This window comes from Manis javanica, chromosome 5 (assembly GCF_040802235.1).
Source record: "Manis javanica isolate MJ-LG chromosome 5, MJ_LKY, whole genome shotgun sequence".
Lineage (NCBI taxonomy): Eukaryota > Metazoa > Chordata > Mammalia > Pholidota > Manidae > Manis > Manis javanica.
Window position 1 is genome coordinate 113335527 of NC_133160.1, and position 19003 is coordinate 113354529.

At 40.8% G+C, this 19003-nt stretch overlaps 1 protein-coding gene across 1 annotated transcript in view; it reads left to right on the forward strand.

Annotated features, from left to right (window-relative positions):
• Nucleotides 1–133: 133 nt before the first annotated feature.
• The window catches only part of G3BP2 (G3BP stress granule assembly factor 2), a 69556-nt gene continuing 50686 nt past the window's right edge, over nucleotides 134–19003 (forward strand). The window contains exon 1 of the mRNA XM_017671580.3: nucleotides 134–289. The gene's annotated coding sequence lies outside the window, so the exon portion shown is untranslated. The remainder of the gene's footprint in view (nucleotides 290–19003) is intronic.

Below are 19003 nucleotides of genomic sequence, written 5' to 3' on the forward strand. Positions count from 1 at the left end.
GAGAGCCGGCCGAAGGCCCGGGGCCGCCCAGACCCCGCCCCCTGCGCAGGCCCCGCCTCCCGCCGTAGGATCCAGCTTCCTACTCCCGCCGGTCGCGGGTGCTCCGGCTAGCCCCAACCACCCACGTGGTCAAAGCCCGGCCCTGCCGGAAGGAGAGGATCCGGATACTGTACGTGCTTCGGCTTGCGGGGTGTTAATTGTTACCGAGCGGGAGTTACTGCCACCAATCAAGTCTGGTATCGTATTTTGTTTATTCGCAAGTGAAATTTGTCCTCGACCGACGTGACAGGTAACGGGGGTCTTGGTCTCTGGGAGGGCTCTTTTGGTTTGGCGGTTTAGCAGTACCAGCTTTTATGAAGCTCTGATCCCTGTAAATTGCATTTCTTTACTGGGCTTTGTTTGGTGGTAGAAAGGGTGCTAGAGCCCCCTCATTCCACTGCCACTGGAGGGCGCATTTCTCAGCTCTTGCTCTTCAAGCTGCTGAAAGGAATTCCTAGATCTAAGTACCAGGTACACCGCTATTTTCAAGAGGTGTGAGGAGGAAACCAGTTGAACCCTGTGTTTAGCTTACTAGAGAAAATACATTATCTGCAGTGGTCAGTTTGGCAGCTGACAGCATAATGTTTTGTCATTAACTCTCAACCCCTGCATTTTCAGTGTTTTTTCAAACATGAAAAATGTATTCAGATCAGTATAGTATGTCTTGTTCCTTTCGAAGTGAGGTTGCTAAGTACACATGCTTCTGGAGCAGTCTTGTAAATTTCTTGAACCTAAAAAGCACAGGGTCTTGTTAGCTAACTGCTTCGTACCCTCCCCACTTGGATGCTCCACAGATCTCAGATTCAGCATTTAAAATTGAACTCATCATCTTCCCCAGCGTCTCTTAAAGAAAAAAAATCAATATGCTTTTTCTGTGTGGCCTGCCATGCTCATTAGTGCCACTAGCCAAATAATTGTTGAAGCTAGGAGGAGGACATGAGGAGGAATCTTAGACTCTGGATGCACCTCTCCCCATGTCTATTCGTAGACTATATCTTAAACAGGTCCTCTGCTCTGCATCCTTCTGCCTCTTGCATAGTTTGTTTTCATCGTTTTCCACCAAGATTACAGCAATAGCTTCCCAACTAGTTTGTCTGCATTCAAGCCCTGGCTTCTCTCCAGTTCAGTCTCCAGTCCACCCTTGGGTAAGCCAAACAACAAAACATCAGTCCATGCTAATATTCTTAAAATCCTCCAGTGGTTGCTTATTCTTTCCAAATAAAATCCAAACTCTTCAGTTTGGTATACAGGCCTGTTAGGTTCTGGCTCCTGCCTGTCTTTTCAGCTCCTGCCTCCTCCACCCCGCCTACTCTGGATCTATGCCTGCATATGCCCTTCCCCTTCCATTTTATGGAGGAAATTACTGCTAGTTCTTTAAGACAACTGGCATCATGTGAAAGCTTTCACTGAAATCCAGATGCATATGTAGTGTATATGCTAGTACTTTGCAATTGTTACATGTGATAAGCTTTCAATAAGTGCTTGTTAAACCAACTGTTAAGGGCAGGATTGTTAATCATTTTTGTGCCTCTGTGTCTTAGAAGTTTCATTAAAAATCGTATTGATGGATAAATGAAGAAACATTAAAGGATATATGGATATTATACTGAAGAAGGTCCATTTTTCATTTGTAAGATGGAATTGTAGACAATGCATATCACAAAGGCTATGGTGAAAGTCCCTTTCTTAATGCCAAGGTTTTAAGCCTGAGCCATTTGGAGAATGGTGACAATCATACTGCCCAAAATACTGTGCACTAATTTGTCCTCTTTAAAACTAGACACTTTACATTTTGCTTCAGATATTTTCCATGGGGGCATTTTGTTCTGCAGCCTAAAAAACGGAACCAGTTAATGCTCAGCATTTTTTTTTATTTTGGAATCATTAGTGTACAATTACATGAGCAACATTATGATTACTAGACTCCCCCCATTATCAAGTCCCCACCACAGAACCCATCACAGTCACTGTCCATCGGTGTAGTAAGATGCTATAGAATCACTACTTGTCTTCTCTGTGTTGTACTGCCTTCTCCGTGTCCCCCTCCACTACATTATGTGTGCTAATCATAATTCCCCTTTTTCCCCCCTGATCCCTCCCTTCCCACCCATCCTCCCCAGGCCCTTTCTCTTTGGTAACTGTTAGTCCATTCTTGGGTTCTGTGAGTCTGCTGCTGTTTTGTTCCTTCAGTTTTTTCTTTGTTCTTATACTCCACAGATGAATAAAATCATTTGATACTTGTGTTTCTCTGCCTGGCTTATTTCACTGAGCATAATACCCTCTAGCTCCATCCATGTTGTTGCAAATGGTAGGATTTGTTTTCTTCTTATGGCTGAGTAATATTCCATTATGTATATGTACCACATCTTCTTTATCCATTCATCTACTGATGGACACTTAGGTTTGCTTCCATTATTACCAAGTAATGTGTGCAAAGAACCTCATCCATAGCCTCAGCCCTCCCTGAACCTCTCCTCACCTCCTCCCTGTACCCCACTCTACCCCAGCATCAAGGATGAGGCTCTGAAATGGAGTCAGGCCAATAGATGTCTACTGTGTGTATTCTTTGGTAGTAAAAACAAGTGCCCTGACTTTTTTTTTTTTTTGGTATCATTAACCTACAATTACATGAGCAACATTATGTTACTAGACTCCCCCCATCATTAAGTCCCCACCACATACCGCCTTTACAGTCACTGTCCATCAGTGTAGTAAGATGCTGTAGAATCACTACTTGTCTTCTCTGTGTTGTATAGCCCTCCCCATGCCCCCCCCCTACATTATGTCTGCTAATAATAATGCCCCTTTTCCCTCTTGTCCCTCCCTTCCCACCCATCCTCCCCAGGCCCTTTCCCTTTGGTAACTGTTAGGCCGTTCTTGGGTTCTGTGAGTCAGCTGCTGTTTTGTTCCTTCAGTTTTTCTTTGTTCTTATACTCCACATATGAGTGAAATCATTTGGTACTTGTCTTTCTCTGCCTGGCTTATTTCACTGAGTGTAATACCCTCTAGCTCCATCCATGTTATTGCAAATGGTAGGATTTGTTTTCTTCTTACGGCTGAATAATATTCCATTATGTATATGTACCACATCTTCTTTACCCATTCATCTACTGATGAACATTTAGGTTGCTTCCATTTCTTGGCTATTGTAAATAGTGCTGTGATAAACATAGGGGTGCATATGTCTTTTTCAAACTGGGCTCCTGCATTCTTAGGGTAAATTCCTAGGAGTGGAATTCCTGGGTCAAATGGTATTTCTATTTGAGTTTTTTGAGGAACCTCCATACTGCTTTCCACAATGGTTGAACTAATTTACATTCCCACCAGCAGTGTAGGAGGGTTCCCCTTTCTCCACATCCTCGCCATCATTTGTTGTTGTTTGTCTTTTGGATGATGGCCATCCTTACTGGTGTGAGGTGATATCTCATTGTGGTTTTAATTTGCATTTCTCTGATCATTAGTGATGTGGAGCATCTTTTCTTGTGCCTGTTGGCTGTCTGAATTTCTTCTTTGGAGAACTGTCTGTTCAGATCCTCTGCCCATTTTTTAATTGGATTATTTGCTTGTGCCTTGACATTTTTAGCAAGTTGTTTTAATGCCCCAGTCTTGTCAAAATGCCCTGCTTCGTTTTTAACTTTGGTGAGTATAGTAGGTCACCAACAGCTCACTAAGTTTTCTCTTCAGTTGACCTGTTTTCTTCCCTAACAGCATCCCCTGGGCAGGAAGGACTGTCTGGGGCAGAAGAGATGCACACTTGGGTCCAGAGGAGATGAAGGTGGAGCCCTCATTATCTCCCCTGACCTCACAGTCTTGCCTTTATCCTGGTGTCAGGGAAGGCATGTAGCTGCTCACTAGCCTCAGTCCCAAGAGGAGGCTGAGAGGGTACAGTGGCTTAATTGTCCCCCAGTTGGGATCCGAAAGGAGAGCAGAGGATCTGAAAAGAGAGTTTCTTAGGCATCACTAAGGAGAATAAGGGCATTTCCTGTGAATATATTTACACTGACATAGAAAAAAGCTGGGGGCCATATCTTGTTCCTATTTGTACCCCTTAATCATGTAGCATAATTCCTTTAATATGATAGATGCTCAAGAACCATTTCTTAAATAAAGGAAAACATGAAAAAATTGTGACTGCCTGATATATGCTATTATACTTCTAATTTTCATAAACCTAAGCATTCAAGATAAGAATGCCATGAATTGTTAAAATACACATAGTCCAGAAATCTAACTTGGGTAAATAAAAGTGAATTTTCTTCTCCATACCAAACCTGACAACAGAGCAACTAAGAAAATTTATTGGTTTGAAATCCATTTTTAAAATTACTTCCTTAAAATCCATAGTTCAGTGACTTTCTTCAGTGGCGCACATTCCCCATCTTTTTACTTTATAGTAGCAAACTCAACAACAACAATGAAAATATTGCACAAGATTGTTTTTTGGTTGGAGGGGTGGTGGTGTGGTAGAATATTGTCTATTCCTGCTTAGGAGGACCAGTAAATATGATAATTTGTGTTTGAAAGACACCATATACATGTCTTTAAAGACTAGTTACTGGAAAATCAGTGCCCACACTGATTATTTTTACAATGCATTACTATCCATTAACTAAACAACATGCAGCAAAGTTAATTGATAATGATGAAGCAGCAGTTGAAATTCATAACATCAATAATATCAAATGCATTGCTAATGTTCCTTACTTGCCAGGCTCTATTCAAAGTACTTTATATTAAATAATTTACTTAATCTTCACCACAACCTTAAGAGATGGCTAGTGTTATTAGCCCCATTTTACAGATGGAAAAACAGGCAGAGAAAGTAACTTGCCTGATGTACAGCTAGGAAGTGGCAGAGCTGGAACATAAATTGGCAGGCTAGCTTCCAAGCCCGTGATGTTAAATACAGTGCTATCCAGCCTCTCCAGACTCAAGGCAGTGATCATGCACTCAAAAGAGAGGTGGCCTGCAAGTCCCTACATAAGGTGGCCCTTCTAGTATCTCCCTGAGCTCATCTCTGCTCCATTCCCTCCACTCCGGCTATATTGGCTTCCTCAGCTTCCTCATTTCTGAAACTGATCTCTCCTTAGAGCCTTTGCACCTGTTCTTTCCTGTACTGGGGATACTAGCCACTCCACCACACAGAGGAATGGCTCCTTCGCCTTCTTTAAGTCTGCTTACATGTTACCAGGTCTCTCCTCGCTGTTCTAAGTTGGAGTTTCCCCATACTGCTCCTTCTGCTCTTTTTCTTTTCCTCTGTAGCACTTATCAGAGATATTATTCTCCCACATGTGTTGTTTTCTCATATTTCATTGGATCCAAGATGCCATCAAGTGTACCTCAGAGAAAGAAAAAAATAAAACCCGCCAATTGCAAGATATCTACCAAAAGATGCATCCTGGTTTTAGGTTTCATAAAATGTGAATAACTGTTCATTGTAGGACTAAGGGAATATAATATTTATTTTTACATCTTTAAGGTTTACTATTTCCCCATCACCAGCAGAATGTAAAGCCACAGGGCAGAGAGTTTAGTCCTTTTGTAAAATACTTTATCTGCAGTGCTTATTAGCACAGTATCTGACCCATAGTAAGCACTTGGTAAGTCTTCAATGGATGGATGAATTCCCCAAGTGAGGAAATTCACACTTCTTGACTAATGTGCATGGGAGCAGAAGAGCTGCAGTGTTGCTAAGCATTGCATGGCAGCCTCACTTCCTCAACAGAGTCTGAATCAGGGTCCTCAAAAAATTTTAACAATGCTAATTTTAGTTGATGGATATTTTGTTGCCCTTTAATAAATAATTTAGTCATTAACATTTAGTCATATGTAAAAATAAACATTCTGTAGAGGAAAGGACTTACATTGTTAAGATCAGATCACAGCCCATTGGGTGAACTATCTCAGTCTCCCAGGGGCCAGCTTACCTTGCTTTGGGATTCATAACATTAATGCAATGGTTTCCTTCTTTCTTTTTTTTAAGACAGGTAATCCATTTACATGGTTGAAATAGAAAATACAAAAGGGTATACAGTGAAAGTCCCCCTACTGTTCCTTGGCTACCCAGGTAATCAGCGTAAACAATTCTGTTTTCCTTCTAGGTTTGTAAAAATGATATACATATGATTCCCCCCTTTTTTTATAATGCAAATGTAGCACTGTTCTACACCTTGATTTTTTTCCCATTTAATATGTGTTAGAGATTGTTCCTTATAAGTATTTGAAGGGTATAAATATCTTCATTCTTACCATGTTCCATGTAGTGCTTTTCAAATGTTTTTAAAGCCCTAGGAATTCCTTGGGAGTGGAGGGTGCAAGAAAAAGGGTCTGGGCCCCTATCCTGCTTCATTTGATCAGTTTTGTCTATACTTCCTTTTTCATTTAAACAGAAAGATTCAGAGGCCAAAGTGTTAGACAGCTACTTCTCCTGGAAGATGTGAAACGTGACCAAGACAATGACTTGAAATAATCAAGTAGTCTCACATGCTGTAGAGCTCAGGGTCAAATTCCTGCTCTACCTGTTTTGAAAGGAACAATAATAGTATCTTCCTCAGGTGGTTGTTTGGATTTTATTAGATAATATTTCTAACATGCTTATTACTTAAGTACATGAAACATACTAAGTCCTAACTAAAGCTTAAAATGCAGACCCAAATCATCTTTGGTGTGTATCATCAATTTCTTAACAACCGAACATGTAAAGATATTACCCTGTGTTAGTACTCAACTGAAACTTTATAGGCTTATGTTACTGAAAACTCTCTTACTTCAGATATGGCTTGATCTTGGCTATTGAGACAATGTCTCCAGGATCTGGGCTTCACTGTTATGGGACACTGCCCTTTATATTGCCTTCTTTCCCTGACTTCATACAAGGGCAAGATGGCTGTCAGTACCAGCAGTACTGTGATCTCCTGCATCCAAGTTCATCAAGGAAGATCCCTAATGTCTCTCCTTATGACTTGGTGAATCTGCCCGTGTGTTGGGTCCATTCCTGTAGTCCAGTGTGTGAGATGCTCTGATTGGCCTTGATTGCCATGGCCGCCTCTAAAGCAAGCAGTGGGAGTCCTCAGCTCATCTCAAAGGGTATGTCATGGGTACATGGGAACAGGGACCTTCTTCAAAGGAAAGCTGGAATACTGTGCCAGGACTAAGTTTAGCAAGATAGGAAAAACAACGGATGGCCATTATATCCCCTAATGGACTTCACTACTTGCCAATTTTTTTTTGAAAAATATTTTTCCAGCACTGCCACTAGCATACTGCTAGCATCAGTTCTATAGCTCTGCAAAGGTTTAAAAGATCATGTTGCACTATATAATAAAAGGAATTTCACATTACATTGTGTTTATGTTTGCAAGCAAAGCTATATCTATACCCTTTTAAAACAACTACAGTCCAGGTGTGTTTCCGTTTTTAAGAAAATACGATAAACAGAACTATTCCCTTATGAAACACCTAAATTAGGAAATCCCATTTTAAGTTCCAAAGAACTTTTCATAAAACTATTTATTGAAGGACAAATTTATTATATCTAGGCCCTGGAACTTACCCTCGGAGGACTGTCACCTCTCCACACCCATTATCTTCTCCTTCCCTCCCAGCTAGCTGAACAGGCAGGTCCTGAATAGCCAGGGTGGAGTTGAAGTTTTTACTGTCCTATTCCACAGCTAGACCACATCTTTTGAACTTCACATTACTAGTTGATGTCAAGATTCCATGGAAGCTTAAGATGATTTATTATGGAGTCTCTGCCACCTTCAACAGCAATCCATGATCCCAGAGCAAGTTGCAAGCTGATTTATCTCATTTGCCTGAGTCTATAACAAGGGAGTATGTGTGTGCCGATGGGATGGCAGGGGACTCTGTAGGCTATCTCTTGAGATCAGTACAGGCTGTCAAGGTGGATTGGGCCTTCAGGCTAGCAGGATGCTAGCTGATCTGGACCAGAACTTTTCAAAGCCAGCCCACACCTCCAAGGTCCTTTCTTTCCCCAATTCCAGCTGTTGAATGAAGTTGACTGCAAGTGCCAATGGCTTGTGGTTGAGGGATACACCACGTAGATAATTGGGGTGGGCTCAGTAACTTGCAGGTGTTTGGTGGAAGGTCTGGAAACTGGCATAGACATGTACTTTGAGGAAAGAAGAGGGAGCTGGGTGTGGACATCCTCTCCCAGCAGCTCAGGAGTCCATTGCAGAGGAATGGAAGATAAGAGCATGAGCATGAGGCAGAGGAGAAAAGTCTTCTCATTGTCCTGACCATTCCTTGATGCTGCTTTGCCCAGGATCTCACAAACATCACACTAGCTGTGGGTGATATAAAGAGCTAGAAGAGCTCTACCTTGCTGTCCCCATCTCCAGTACACTCATGGCCTTTGCAGGACAAGCCACAATCTGTGAGGTGCAAAGTGATGCAGACCCAAGCCCTAAAACTGCTCCATCCCTCCCAGGTACCTGAATACTGACTCTTAAATAGCTCAGAATCCAAGGTCTCAATAGGTCATTGCTGCAGCCAGTCTCCTTCCTGTGAGGCTGCTGCTATCTAGGTCTGGTTTCTAGTATCTGGGTCAGAACAAAATGACTATACTGGTATACTGGTACAATAAATTTCAAGATCTTTGTTTTTAAAAAGTTCAAAATTCATACCATTTAAAACAGATCAATCAAACTACATATTTAACACATTTCATTTTAATAGAATTTAGTGAAACCAAGCTGCACTGTTTCCTTCAACTTGAGAGTTGCGTGTGGCTCTGATTCAGGGCCTTCCTGCTGCTTTAGCTCTTCTGCCTGAAGCTGTTAGAGTCTGGGCTTCTGGAGGACTGTTCAGCTCCGGCCGGAGGCTAGGGCTCCCTCTATTTGATTTTTCCTGGCCAACCTGGGCAGATGGTCCTTCCTATCAGCTAATGCCTGCCTTTCACCACTTTGCTCATAGAGCTTTTCTCTCATGATCCATATGCCCTTCCCTCTTTTTTGAGGGGTGGGGTGGGGTGAGGAGATGGAGTTGTGGGAGCTGACTGATAAAGAGGGTTAGAAGGGCTTCTGTGAAGGAAAAAGGAGGCAAAGAAGAGGAAGAGGGTACAGAGATGAGAGAGACCTGAGAAAGTGAATGAAACTGCTGACTATAATATCTGCAGCTAGAGTATAACACACAAATGCAATTGTTGTTGTTTTTTTTTCGGTACCTAAAATTCCTCGATGTAGCAGACTACTGAAAACAGATGTGCTTTGTTTCTTATACTACTGATTCAGCAACCATTTGAGTGTCCTCTGCTGGTCCCTACTGTAGATCCTCTCCTATGTGTAGCTCATTGTGGAGTGCTAGAAATTCTTGTTCTTATTTCATAAGGAAGTCTGGGCTTCATTATGGTATAGACCAGACAGGCATGTTTTCTTTACAAAGCTAGACAGACTTGGATTTTCATTCTAGTCCTGTCACTTGTGGAAAATGTAGCTGTGGGCAAGTTGCTTAACTTTGCTGTATCAGTTGTGATTACCATGTACTACATACAACAGGAAACCAAAGAGTGTCCTGAATAAATTTTGAGGTAGGCAGTGCAGGACTGAAACAGAGGCTTTAAGATGTCATCTGGGATCTAAACTGGAATATTTCTGCTCAGTCATCCATGGCTTGAGGCTTTCATGTTTGTGGTTACAAGCTGGCTGTTTCACCTTCAGCATTGCTTCCTTATTCTAGAAAAGAAGAAGGGCAAAGGTGAAAACCAAAAAAAAAAAAACCATTCTCTGAGTAAAAAAGAGAGAATAGACCACTGAGTAAGCAACTTGTCCACCTAACAGCATCGTTGAAAGGACTGAATTATAATGTTCATAAAACTTCTACCAAGGAGCCAGTAACACAGCTGACACTTAAAAATAACCCTCCCTCAAAACAGCAGCAGACTCACAGAACCCAAGATTGAACTAACAATTACCAAAGGTAAAGAAAGGGACTGGGGAGGATAGGTGGGGAGGGAGGAATAAGGGAGAAAATGGGGCATTATGATTAGCACAACATAATGTAGCAGGGGGCACACGGGAAAGGCAATATATACAGAGAAGACAAGTAATGATTCTATAGCATCTTACTTCGCTGATGGACAGTGACTGTAATGGGGTATGTGGGGGGGACTTGGTGATGGAGGGAGTCTAGTAACTATAATGTTCAAGTAATTGTACATTAGCGATATAAAAAGTAATAATAATAACCCTCTCCAACCTGTGGGAACAGGGTTTTATTTATTTGTTTTTTGTTTGGGGTGTTTTTTTGATCATTTGTGGTCATACAGGTAATAAATGGCAGAACAAGTCTGCACACTGTAGTCTAGTCACCATATCATAATTTCCTTGGGTTGGTTTTAGAAATTTTATATTTTCTTAAATCTTTTGGCATCCCTATAGCTATATACAACTAAAACCATCTCTGTATATTGTATCAATCTACACAACTGTTTATGCAATCACCCACTTGTTGAAGGCAGTATTATGTGTATATTAAATAATATTTGATACAAATTTCTTTATATATGGGCCTGTTCACCTCCTTATAACCAAAGACAATTGCTTTCTTTTGGGGCAATGGCTATTCATCTCCCCAGGAATCATAATCTGGAAAGACCAAGAAGGGAAAAATGGTCAGAAACTAATGGCATTTGCTCAGCCTTATAGATAAGCACAACCATGTGTTTGTTTTATTGATTCTTTGCAGTTTTTAAAATATTTAATAGAAAGAGGGAACTGTAAAAGTCTTCCCTCTTCTGCCAATGATAAGAATTGGAATTTTAAAATTCCCTTGTCACAGAGTCTGTATGTAAGATCATGAAAATTTAATACCAATTGGCAGCAAAAGTCTCACTTCATTTAACTGAGAATTTTTCACTGAGCATCAGAATAATATCAGTACATGACAGAAATAAAAAATGATGGTAGAAAAGTGATTAATAGGATACAGAATTATAAATATTGAATGATCATAGCTATGTTTAAATATATATGCATAGAAAGAAGCCTAAAAGGAAATGTAGTAAGGTATGCATTCAGAATGATTAAATTTTGTTGGAAACATTCTGGGTTGTCTTCTTTTGACTGTTCCATAATTCCTACTGGGTGATTTTTTTTTAATAAGCATGCCTTTTTTTTTTTGGTATCATTAATCTACAATTACATGAGGAACATTATGTTTACTAGACTCCCCCCTTCAAGTCCCCCCAACAAGCCCCATTACAGTCACTGTCCATCAGCGTAGTAAGATGCTGTAGAATCACTACTTGTCTTCTCTGTGTTCCACAGCCCTCCCCGTGCCCCACACCCCACATTATACATGCTAATCGTAATGCCCCCTTTCTAACCCCCCCCCTTATCCCTCCCTTCCCACCCATCCTCCCCAGTCCCTTTCCCTTTGGTAACTGTTAGGCCATTCTTGGGTTCTGTGATTTTGCTGCCGTTTTGTTCCTTCAGTTTTTCTTTGTTCTTATACTCCACATATGAGTGAAATCATTTGGTATTTGTCTTTCTCTTCCTGGCTTATTTCACTGAGCATAATACCCTCTAGCTCCATCCATGTTGTTGCAAATGGTAGGATTTGTTTTCTTCTTATGGCTGAATAATATTCCATTGTGTATATGTACCACGTTTTCTTTATCCATTCATCTACTGATGGACACTTAGGTTGAATAAGCATGCCTTTTTAAAAAAAATCACAAATAGTAAGAAACTTAAAAAAGGTAGTAAATTTAAACAGTTTTGGAAGAGAGACATCTGGAGCCCTGACAAAACTATTAGTTTGCTTGGGAAGGAGCCCAAGGGGTCCCCATATTGCAGCTGATGCCTGAGCCTGAATTTCATTTCACCTACTTTGTTACCATATATTTTCCTCTCTCCTTTCCATTTTTCTTTTCCTTCATTTCCTTTCTCTTTTCCTCTTAATATAAGGTAGGTGACATTGTAGAAATAGATATATGGAAACAGATAATTTGATAGTGGGATGAACATTACATTTTAAAGCCAGACAGACTGGGATTTGAGTCCTGGCATCATTTATTCATTCAACAAACATCAATTGAGCAGCTACTATGCCATGCACTAAGGATTCAGCAATGATTAAAAACAGACAAAAGTGTTTGCCTTTATGCAATGTATATTATAGTAGGGGAAGACAGTGTGATTTAAGGAGCCCTGAAAAGACCTATAGATCAAAAATGTCCCCTAACCAGATGGTTGCAATGCATAGAAGTATGCCATGGAGGACTTAGGCTTTTGGGTTAACAAATATCTTCTTTGAAAATGCATATGTCAGATGGTAACTACATTTATCAAGGTGAGGGTTAATAATATATTATTGATGAATCACTAAATTGTTAATCTAAACCAACATACTATTGTATATAAACTATATTTCAATTAAATAATCAAAAATGCAAATGTCAGTGGAAAGAGTACATCATCACTAGGCTTAACAGGCATTTATTAGTGTGAATTAATTCTATTATACACCTCAAAAGCTAAGTCAGAGCCATGCTTTGTAAAAACCAACATTTTAACTGAAGAGTGGATAATTAGGTATCATACAGGAAGTACCTTTCAGACTTGAGTGGGTTTTAAAGGCAGGGTGAGGGTTTCTGTAGCAAGAGGTGACTTAGGAAGGGCAAGCAAGATGAAACAAGAACAGTGGTATGATTCTGGGAACAAACATTACCTTTAACGTACAAGTTTGTCTTGGGTAAAGATCCAGAAACCTTCCTAAGTTTAGATAGGCCCCTTCCTCCTTCCTTTTGTAGCCAAATTTTTTTTTGAGAGTTCTTTAGAACCTGGATATTCCAGATTGTGGAATATAGGGGGATATATCTGTGGTCTTCCCAAATCCTTCACATTGTCAAAGATTCCTGGAGTATATCATCTCCCTTACAAAAATGTGTATGTTGTAAACCAATAAATCAGTAAATAGTAAGAATCATTAACAGCCCCTTTGAGGTGTGAATGCAGTCCCTCTACTCATTCAGTAGCTTGCCTCTTACTTAGAATTTTAAATCAAAGTTCATTTGTCACTGACCTTTGGGTCTCTGAAAATAACAAACTTTAAAGTAAGTAGATGCCAAGGTTCTGCTGTCATTTCTGCTTGGATCTCTACATTCTCCCTGTGGTTCACGCTTCACCTCAGTTGCAGTGATTCCTCTATACCTGTTACTCTAAAATTGCATCACCTGATGTGAAGAAGTTCTGTGGGAGTCTAAGACCCCGCATGTTTAAAGAAACAAAGTCTTAAAAAAGAACTTAGGTTAAAGAGGATCTATTGCAAGGATACAGGGAAGTCTTCAAAGAAATATTAAAGAAGTACAGCCCTGCCTCATGAGAACTGGAGAGTTGGTATGTGGGTACTGTGTGTGTGTCTGTGTGTCCTTGTCAGGCTCTTTGTGTGCTTTCTTCCGTGAGTTTGTTCCATTGTCTTGGTTTCTCTGCTTACTCAATCTCTCTACTTTCACATACATTAAGCATACAAGTGGCTTTGGTTTGCTACCACTTGGACCCTAGCCCAAACTCAACATAACCGCATAGACCAGCTCTCTGGAACTTACTCAGTATGACTTTGGAAATCTGATTGACTCAATGTGGTTCAGATGTCCAAACTAGTCCATTTAGGAGCTACACTTAATAAATGTTGCTTTTTATTACCTGTGTCGTCCTTTATCTTGGCTTATAGAGTGTAGGGAGATGAGAAGACAGGAGATTTGGTGTGTCCTGTTGTGAAGACTCCTTGGAATACTCAGTTTTAACTGACTATAGTGGTAGTTGGTATTATTTACTAACAACAATTGGTACCAGCAAGTCCTTGTGCTAAGCACTCTTCATATATTGTCTCAACCCCCTATTTTAATCCCCTTTATTGAAAAGGAAACTTGAAGGAGAGAGGTAAAGTACTTGCCCAAGGTCTCAAAGCTCAGTGACTGGTATTTGACCTGCAATTTCTCTGACTACAGAGCCTGTGCCCTCTCCTGCTTTTTCCACATTGAGCCCTACTCTGACATTGTCTGCTCCTGACATCTTTCATAGCTTAACCTCGCATTTCCTTCCTGCAGCTAAGCTGTCTCTTTGGGGAAGTACACAGTTTGTGAGAACAGGAACACTAATCAGTGGGGTCCAGAGGTCCACCCAGTAACCATCTCCCAGTTTCCAGTCTGTGATCAAGTTGGAACATAAAGAGGCAAGCAGAAACTGCCCTCTCGATTCCTCATGTTGACTCATCCATCAGCTCCAGAATCAGTTCAAACACAGTACATTTTGCCATTTAGATAAGCTATTATTAATGTTCAGTTATAGCTCATTGCTTAGCACCTGGCTGTGCATTTAGTACGTGGTATGTGGTACAATGATCAATAAACTTTTTTTAGTTCATTAAACTGAACTAGCCAACTGTAGCTTGTATCTTCTCATGAGATTGACGCCAGCAATCAGAGCTGGTTTGTTAAGTGTCTCAGTTCATTTGAGCTGCTGTAACAGAATACCCTAGACTGGAGGGCTTACAAATAATAGAAATTTCTCACAGTTGTGGAGGCTGGGAAGTCCAAGATCCAGGTGCTGGCACATTCAGTGTCTGATGAGAACCAACTTCCTGGTTCATAGACTCCCATCTTCTTGCTATGTCCTCACAGGGCAGCAGGGACGGGGAGCTTTCTTGGGCCTACTTTATAAGGGTATTACTCCCATTTGGAGCCCTCCTGGCCTAATCACAAAGGCCTCATCTAAAGTATAATCACACTGAGGCCTAGGATTTCAACATTCGAGGATCTGAAGGGGTTGGTGAGACACAAACATTCTTTAGCACCAAGTTAGGGTTGAAGGTGAGTTGATGGATTTGCAGGAAATAATGATTAATAAGTTAGCAACCCTTGGAATAGATGATTATGTAAATAAAAAAACTATTTAAAAAAATGAGCCACAGATTTTCAAACTTGAAGAAGATCCTAGGGAAGAGGTCTCGAGTAGACCATCAGCTCTCATATTACTGCTGCCACCAGCAATTCTGGCCTCTAGGGGGCACCATTTCCCCTCCAAGGTTGTGGGCCAGTGGCTGTGAATCAAGTATACAGCTGAGCCTAACTGAAGTGGGTTCTATCTGCTAGGATAGAAATAAGGGAAATAAACGCTGTGAGTGAGAGTGATGTCAGTCTAGATAATCTGGTTCATAATGAGAGTTTATTGATCCTCAGTGTGCAGCTCACTGGGGGTTTGCATCGTCCTAGCTCTTGAACTATTGTTGCTGATTGGACCTTCTTTACTCCCAACATCCTGGAATCATTTACCAGGCTTGATGCTCAGGGCTGGGGCAGAACAAAAGGCAAGGTCCCTTCTCAGAGCCTAGCCTTTTCGGGGAGAAGGATAGTCACCTATGTTCCTCAAGACTACACCAAAAGACAGGGCAAGCGAGAGATCCTGACAGCCTGCCTTAGACCCACACATAGTGCATAGTTTTCTGTGGTGAAACAGGATATCTCCCCTCAGACAGTATCTTAATTCCCTAACGGAGAGTAGCCATTTTAGCACACAGCACAGTCCTAACTCAATTTTGTCAAAGCCCATACTTGATAACAGAGGGTCCATCTGTTACACATACATTTGAATTTACTGAAATGAAATTTTTATTTTATGTATACATTGGCCAAAAAGCACCATTAATAATAATAGTAGCTAAAAGGACCAATTAGCTAATTCATTCAGTTGGGATTATGTTTACATTTTTATTCTCAAGATTAAGTATTTACTACTGAAAAATAGTTTTTACCTTCTTAAATCCAATTCTGCTCTGAACAAGTGCCATAAAGTTTGAAAAATACAATTTTATTAAATTTATATTTGACAAGACTAAGGCTCAATCAACATTTTTCTAAATTGATTTGTTAAACAATAGGATTATAATTAAGCTAACCAGTGATGATTCTTTATTGAAGAAATGTGAATGGCATCCTTATTCATCAATCTGATAATGTTATGTTACAGATATTATCTCAGATCTATTCCTTCACCCTAACCGGGTTGTGAATATGTAGTTTTATCTGGGGACTGTCATGTCTTTTTTTAGGCTCTTCCCTACCAAACACATTTCCACTACATACTTGGTTATTTGTGTTTCTACGTTTCCCATTTGCTGTTAAGGTGGTTAGCTTTCAGTTCCTATTGCTGTGCATAATAGTCCTTTCCACTCTAATTTGCTACTTGTGATCTAATGTGGACTTTAGTGGTGGCCAGTTTTATTGAACACTTACTGTGTTCCAGGCATTGCTCCAAGGACTTTGCATGTACTACCTAATGTAATCCCCATAACCACTCTGCAGGGTATGCACCATTATTCTGACCTCTGTGATCATTTGGCCAAAGTCACACAGCTAGCCAGAGGCAGAGGTTGGGATTCAAACCCAGTCTGGCTCCAGAGTCTACAACATCATACAAGAACATACAAGACTGCCTCAATATCCAGGTTTATTAGAATAGTTTAAGTTCAAGAGCAAGATCTTAATAGTTTCTAAAGGACTCATCTGTGAATTGTATTTTGCTACATATATAACCTATCTAAGACTGTTTCCTCATCTGTAAAATGGAAATAGACCAATCTGATAGGGCTGCTGTGAAGATTTAAATGAGTGAAGTAGGTGTGTGTATGTATTTATGTATATGTATACATATGTATCTACGGTATGTGTATATATGTATGTGTGTGAGAAGAACCTGAAACAGTGCCTGGTATATATCAAGTGCTCATTATTCTAAACACTATCCTTTGCTCAATAAATAATAGTTTTATTACTATCATCCATGAATAAGGATAGTTAAACTTTGATATCTCTGGTCTGTGAATACTGAGAAGCCTTCCTACCCATCCTCTCTTTATAACCCTCTTCCATGGAGCTTGTTCACCCCCTTTTTAAGGACCCTGCTGCTGCCCACTGAGAGCTCCTGTAACTAAGTGGCTATAGAAGACAGAGACTTTCTAGGAGCTTTCCACTCCTTAGCTTTCTGGCCTCCTCCACAACCATACTCCTTTCTTCCCAGCTTGCCTTCCACACCGTCCACTCCTTCTCAGGGGACCCCTCTCCCCAAAGCCTAGTGCTGGTTGTAATGTGTTCTCTGGCACTCCCAACCTGACTGTCCTGATCAGCACAGGCTTATTTTTTTTCTTCTTAAATAAGCTTTCCAACTAATCTTCACAGGAAAACAGACTGGAGACAATCTGCAATCTGCAGGAAAATGCACAGGGAAATACAAAGGTGACTTAATTTGTTTGGCTCTGGACTATAATTCCAGACTTCTGTTGATGTGGTAAAATAGGATCTCCCTCAGGCTCTGTCTCTGTACCTTTACTTTGGAATAAAAAAGATTTACCCTATCCTACCATTTGCAACAACACAGATGGATCTAGAGGTATTATGCCCAGTGAAATAAGTCAGGCAGAGAAAGACAAATACCAAATGATTTTCCTCATTTGTGGAGTATAACAACGAAGCAAAACTGAAAGAACGAAATAGCAGCAGACTCCCAGACTCCAAGAAGGGACTAGTGGTTACCAAAGGGCAGGGGTGGGGGAGGGCAGGTGGAGAGGGAGGGAGAAGAGGATGTGGGGTATCATGATTTGTGCACATGGTGTGTGTGGGGTCACGGGGAAAACTAGCTCAGAGAAGACAAATAGGGACTGGCATCTTACTACACTGATGGACAGTGACTGCAATGGGATGTGGGGGAGTACTCGATAATAAGGGTGAATGTAATAACCGCATTTTCTTATGAAACCTTCGTGAGAGTGTGTATCAATGATACCGTAATAAAAAAATAAAATAAAATAATAAAGTGGTAAGAGTAGACATCCTAGCCACATCTTAAGGAAAAAAAAAAAAAAAAAGATTTACCCTAGTCTCTGCCTCTGGGTGGGCCTTTACCTCCCATGTAGCCTGAAGGGGCAGCCCAGGCTTTTGTGGGTGCTGTTTTCTCAAATGGGCAATTTGCATCTCTGAGAACTCCAGGTGGGGCCATCAGGCAGTTCAATGTACTGCCCGAGATCCCCCCACCCCCCACCCAGCTTCCAAGCGATTATCCCATCTGGGCATTTCCTCTCCAGTTTGGCACCGAGGTTTGAAGATCTCAAGGTAGGGCTAGACGTAAAAAAATAAAAATAACTATAAAAATTATTAGAAAAATTATCGAGGGCCATACATTTTGCCCAAGATCCAAATTTATCAAGAGAAGAACTTACTCTGAGATGGACAAGAGATGTTGCCATAAAATGAAATTAGGTTAAAATTATCGTTTAATTAAATTCATAAGAAAATGAAATAGCCTTGAAAACATCTTATGAGTAAAATGAACAGCAGAACAGGGGAGGAAATTTTGAATGACAGGTAATTGATTATGCCAGCTGCCCAGGATGTGAAAGGGGCTCCCTGCATTCTGTCCTCGTGCACCTTCCTTGTTGCTGTTGATAGTGAAAGATTTTATGAAGAAAACCTCATCTGGCTTTTGGCTCGGTTAACACACCTTAGTACCTCTCTTTTGCCCTCAGGATAAAATTCAAAATGTTTGATTTGTAGCGGCCCTTCATACTTCAAGATCTCCCCACCCCCCAATCCTCTGCTCTAACCCCACCACTGCCTCTTTGAAACTCCAGCTTCACTAAAGCGCTTCCAGTTCCTGAATGTTCCTACCTCTCTGGTCGTTTACCTCCACTTACCCTCCAAACTGGACCACTTTTCAACCACATTGGCCCCTCTTATCCTTCAGTTTTCAGTTTAAAAGATACCAGCCACCACAATCTGGTGCTCCCGTACATAGTATCCCACTGTTCTCAACGTGCCTGCCTGCTGATCCGCAAACCCAGTTAAGCAGACCCCAGTCTTCTGGAGGCCAAGAACCTTGTTTTTGTGTGTTTCACAGGCCTACACACAGTTTAGTGCTTGGCCCTTGTGGACACTTAGTAAATAGTTGTTGAA